At 33.3% G+C, this 5,180-nt stretch overlaps 1 long non-coding RNA gene across 1 annotated transcript; it reads left to right on the top strand.

The window, feature by feature from the left end:
* The first annotated feature begins 844 nt into the window (after positions 1–844).
* LOC106943956 (uncharacterized) lies at positions 845–4,274 on the top strand. Its single transcript, XR_001424057.1, has 2 exons — positions 845–942; positions 2,572–4,274. It is a non-coding gene; the product is annotated as an uncharacterized LOC106943956 (long non-coding RNA).
* Positions 4,275–5,180: the final 906 nt, after the last annotated feature.

Below are 5,180 nucleotides of genomic sequence, written 5' to 3'. Positions count from 1 at the left end.
ATTGTTTCTATTTATTTTTTTTTTTTTTTTTTTTTTTTTTCTTCCCCCTTTTTTTTTTTTTTTTTTTTTTTTTTTTTTTTTTTTTTTTTTTTTTTTCCTGGACACGACTCTTTATTTTATGTCACAACCACATCAAAATTCCCATTTCCTATTTTCTACACTACATAAGTCTTTTCCAGGTTGAGAGTAAGTGTGGATTCACGATGCATCCATCTATATACAACTGAAGCACAATGTTTACAGACACTATTGCTAAACATGTTTCCCTGACTTTCTAACTTTAAATAAGTGTAAACTAGTTAATGTCATTGAAAATGTTTCCCGTTTTGGGTCAGTGAAGTTGAGCAGAATTATTCTTAAATGTTAAAATAATTATTTCATAATTTGCTAATTTTGTATGACTTTCCAAAATTAGCTTGTGACATAGACCACACACCATTGAATTGCATTTCCAGAGAAGCTTTTTTCTTTTTTTAATTAATGAAATATGATCTTTTTGAAGTTACAAAGTTTCACTTGCTTTATGCTTTTTTTACTGTACCTTCCTCTTTTGCTTTTTCAACCTGACACCTGTGACTTGACCGCAGAACCTTATTGGAAATCTAGAAATAAATTATGGCAGGTGATTTTTGTTAAAGTGCAGGATGTTAGTATTCTAGAATGAGGTTAAGTGAATGCTACTACTTCACTATAAAAATGCTTGTCAAATAGAGAAAAACATTCAGATTCTTATTTATTTCAAGTTCTATGTGCCATATTCTGTCTGAGACAATAAAACTCAGGTCCTTTTTTTAAGAAACCAACCTCTGTCAATAAGAATATGATGTATGTTGTTTTGGTTATTAAAAAAAACATTTTGACTGTCTGCAACTTTCACACAGGATCAAAATCATCCTGATTCCTCCACTTCCCAAACCAGCTCTGAACTCTCCTGATGTCGAGGTTAGTAGCATCTGGAGCCTTATTTCTGCCATCCTACTGTTTTCTATCTTTCTATATTTAAATCATGTGTTGCATTGGTCTAAACCTGAGGGGGGAAAATGCATTTTTGCAACATCACAGAATGCAAGTCCTGTCATCTCTCTGAATTATGCTGGTATGCTGCAGATCTGTTTTGAATAACTTCTGTGTATTGGGACTAAGGAGGCAAAATGCCCAGTGTTCAACTGCGCCAGGACTGTGATGTCACTATCCTAATTTTTCTTCCTTTTTTTTCATATTTGAGGACCAACCAATCATCTGGAGAGGAAAACTTAGTGGTCAAAAAATATCAGTTAAATTAGAAAATAGCTCAGGCTGTCCTTAGTTGGAGCTGCTTAAAATACTTGGAGTGCTGATGTCACTAAGTCATTGAGCATGTGATTAATTATTGTTGTAACATTTGATTAGACATTTGTGTTGATTCTACAGCAGTGCACATCTTCAATGGAGTCTCAGAATATATTTAAATTTTAATTGGACAGGGTTACGTAAAGTTTTAGCTCTCTTAAATGATCATAGTTTGACTGGATGATAAAAGTGTTTGTGGCATATTTACCTGAGTAAAGATCATTATACAGGCTTCACTCTCAATTTTTTTACAGCCTACATCTTAAATTTGAATGATGAGAATAAGGAATCTCTTATCCAGACAGAATAACTGTTTTCAACCAATCGGGACTCACAAAAGTCTGTGACTTGGGTACAACATTTAAAAATATGATTTTGCTCTTTCACTTAAACATCAGATGCTACATTCAATCAACTCTCTGTGAATCAGACTCAATTTGCAACACAGCTATTCAGTTCTGGAGGTCCAAACTCAGACTTGACGATGTGAAACTAACAGTCGACTTCAGAAGGTTAGAGGTAGATTTGTTGCTGTTTATATCTGACAATCCAAATACATGAGGCTGTGTTGGTTATGCTCGGTTTACATCTGCAGCAGGTGCTGTTTCCAAACGTTTGCATTCCGCTTGTTGTTGAAAGCAGAGTGCCCTCTAGCGGTCAGATTTGGCATGCCAACTTGATAGAAGTTACCAACGAGGCTCAGTTTTACAAGTTATAAGTTCTGCATCTTTAAGCTTAAGAGAATTATTTTTAAAATTTATTAAGATAAACATGCATAACCACACTACTCCTAATATCTCCTAAGGATAACTAATTTGGTTTTGGTTTTGATTTTGAGCGATTCTACTTTTTCTTTGACTTCTTTGCTTTGTACTACTTTAATGTCTTTGTAACAGTCTGACGAATCTGATATTCAGCAGCTTCAGAGGAAAGTTTACCCATACAGTGCTTTGTCAAGAATAAAGTGGATTTATTTATGTAGAAAACTTAAGCAGTCATGTCTTCAGCATTCAGCTATTTCAGATACATCTCATTTTGGACAAAACCTTTCAGTTTGAAAAGTGGCACTTGATGCATTTTCCAGGTTTAAAGGTCTAAAGCTTATGTTTTGGATCTGGGATATTGTTTTTAATAAATACAAACTGTACTGTTGAACCAGTGGTGAAGTTGGATGTTTGATGCATTTGCTTTGCAAAAATAAATGGGAATATAAGAAAACTGATTTTTTTTCTCTTCCTTTAGGATTGGTTTCATTTCTCTAAAGGCCTTGTTAAAGAGAGGTTTAACACCAACTTCAATGAGCGTGCCTGCACCGTGCGCGAGTACCAGCCGGTCTCTCGGTCCGACAGCAATGGCTCTGACTGCTCTCGCCTCACCACCGCCACGGATCAAACCGACTGCTCTATCCCCATCGCAGAGAACGAACCGGAGGACACGTCTGCTCCTTTTTACACCACCGTAATTGCTTCGGAAGATGAGCAGCAGGTTTCTGTGTAAATGTCACCTCAGGCAAATTTACATGTCTCAAAGTGGAAAAAAAAAAAATCCTTTTTACTTTGCGAAAGATCTCCAGGATTACTGGAGGAATATGTGTAGGATGTCTTTTAGGAAAATGGATGGAGATAAGAACATTGAAAACGATTAGAAATCAATAAATGAAATGGGAATCAAAATCCTATACTCCTTGCTCAATATTTCAGGGATTTGTTGCTCACCTTCAATTCTATTAACTTTGGTTTTTATAATTGAGTTTTTCAATACTTTTTATATATCATAAAGTTAGCTAGACCACACTGTTAAGCGTATTATTGCTTAATTTTCTGTCTTGCATACATATTTTTTCCATGCAGGGTATATCAAGTATCTGAATTTTCAACATTTTTTGTTTTGAAATACTTAATAGTTATTAACGTTGATCTGTATGCAGGACTTCAGTAGCTTTGTATAATCTTTTTACATACAAGTGCTTTTATATATTTTTATCAAGTTACCTTTATTGATCTGTGGATTTTAAAACCATGTAATTTTTTAGGAGTCCATAGCTGACCTGCAGATTTTACAGGTTTTATAACAGATAAAAATGTCTGTAATTGATTATTCACCAGTATTATTTTACATAAAAGTTTGTAGCTGTTAGAAACTGACAGGCTTGCAGATCTCATACATTCATGCTAGGTGCCATCATTGTTATACAATTGAAACTGTATTGCTATCACTTCAAATTTTATTCCAGAGGTTTCTGTTTCAATGTCATGTAATCTTTTGACTTGTATGTTTAATATCAAGAGTAAAGTTTGGTTTTTGATTATGATTATTCTTCATTCCCCTTTATTGCAAGATAACAATAACGCCATGTATGGTCTATATTAATGATTGAAGCAGAAAGCGACAATGGAGCTGTGTAAATCAAGACATATTCAGGTCCAAGTACAGATCTAAATCTATTTGAGAATCTTTAGCAATGCTAAAACAAAAACAAAGGTTTTGCAACAGTATTCTTTTGGAAAGATTTTGACATTATTTGCTTTTACCCATCGTTACCTGCTTCTTGTCTAAATCCTTGGTAATGACAAAGTTTTCTACAGTCTATTGATCAGGACTAATTGGCACTAAATTGTAACAGGTTAGTTTTCTAACCATATAGATTTTAAATGTTTTCTTAGTTTTCTATGCTTTTTTGCACCTCTTTTTCTTCGTGTGACTAATGCTTATTCCCTGTTATTTTCTTTGATTTCTTCGCATGTATATTAGGTAATCATTTTGGAAAAGTTTTACTAAGAAATTTGTCAAATTCTTATTTCACAAGTTGAACAATTGTCCATGTCAATCCAATGTTCCAGTGTACAGATAACCAAACACCTCTTCTGTATTAGTCACAGCATTATTCTAAACTTGGTGTAATTCATCACATAAAACATACAAAATAAAAAGTACATGTCTACAGTAGCTCAATTATATTGTCTTTCATTTGAAACAGTGTCAGGTCAGTGCTGACAATGATGATTTTTCACAAGTCAGCATTTACTGACCCTTACATCCTTCCTCTTTCTGAAATTGCTAAATCTTCATCTTTAATTTAAATGAAAATGTTTAAGTAAATTAATCCTTTGGGATCAGACATTCTGGAGCAACAATGTATCTTAAAATCTAAAAGAGGGTTTCACTGACGTTATAAGAAACTTAAATCTTAATATTCACTCAGACAATACAATAGAAATATATAACCTTAAGCAGGAGATAGTCTAACCATTTAACCTAAGCCAATAATCATAAATGAACAGGATTTCCATTTTAATAGTAATACAAGACACTGAGTTCTTTTAAACAGTGTAAATTGTATTTGTTATTCATATGTCAGTGTTTAACAGCAGTCAGACATCAGGTCAAAATCAGCCTGTTAAAAAAAAACTCATGGGTTTTTTTCCCCCCAATTAAAAAGGAAAAAGTAATTTTAGAGTGATTTTTTTTTCTTTTTTTTACCAGTTTAGGCAGCCATTTAAATGCACAATATTTTTAACAACGCAAAGAAAAGAAAAATATTACGTGTCTAATCCTACCTTTGGTTTGAACAGTTTCCAGTTTTTGTTGATCTGATACTTTGTCTATTCCCAACAACAAAAATTAGAACTTTCTTCTAAAGTAAATGTTTAATAAGTGGGTGCGCCCAAGTCTGTGAGTAGAAAGTTGCTGGATGTTTGTGGACCAACTTTTTATATCAAGATGGTAACTAAACAACATGGCTATTAAAAGAAAAAAAACACTTTGTGTTGCACTAAACATTTTCCATTTGAGAAGATATACATCAGTCAGTTGATATTTATAGTAAAACTCAACATTGGCACATTCCTCTT

Source organism: Poecilia latipinna, unplaced genomic scaffold (genome assembly GCF_001443285.1).
Source record: "Poecilia latipinna isolate Pla-1442-1.1 unplaced genomic scaffold, P_latipinna-1.0 Scaffold6478, whole genome shotgun sequence".
NCBI classification, from domain to species: domain Eukaryota; kingdom Metazoa; phylum Chordata; class Actinopteri; order Cyprinodontiformes; family Poeciliidae; genus Poecilia; species Poecilia latipinna.
Note: the sequence above shows the minus strand (reverse complement) of the source record. Positions and strands in the feature narration are given on the sequence as shown.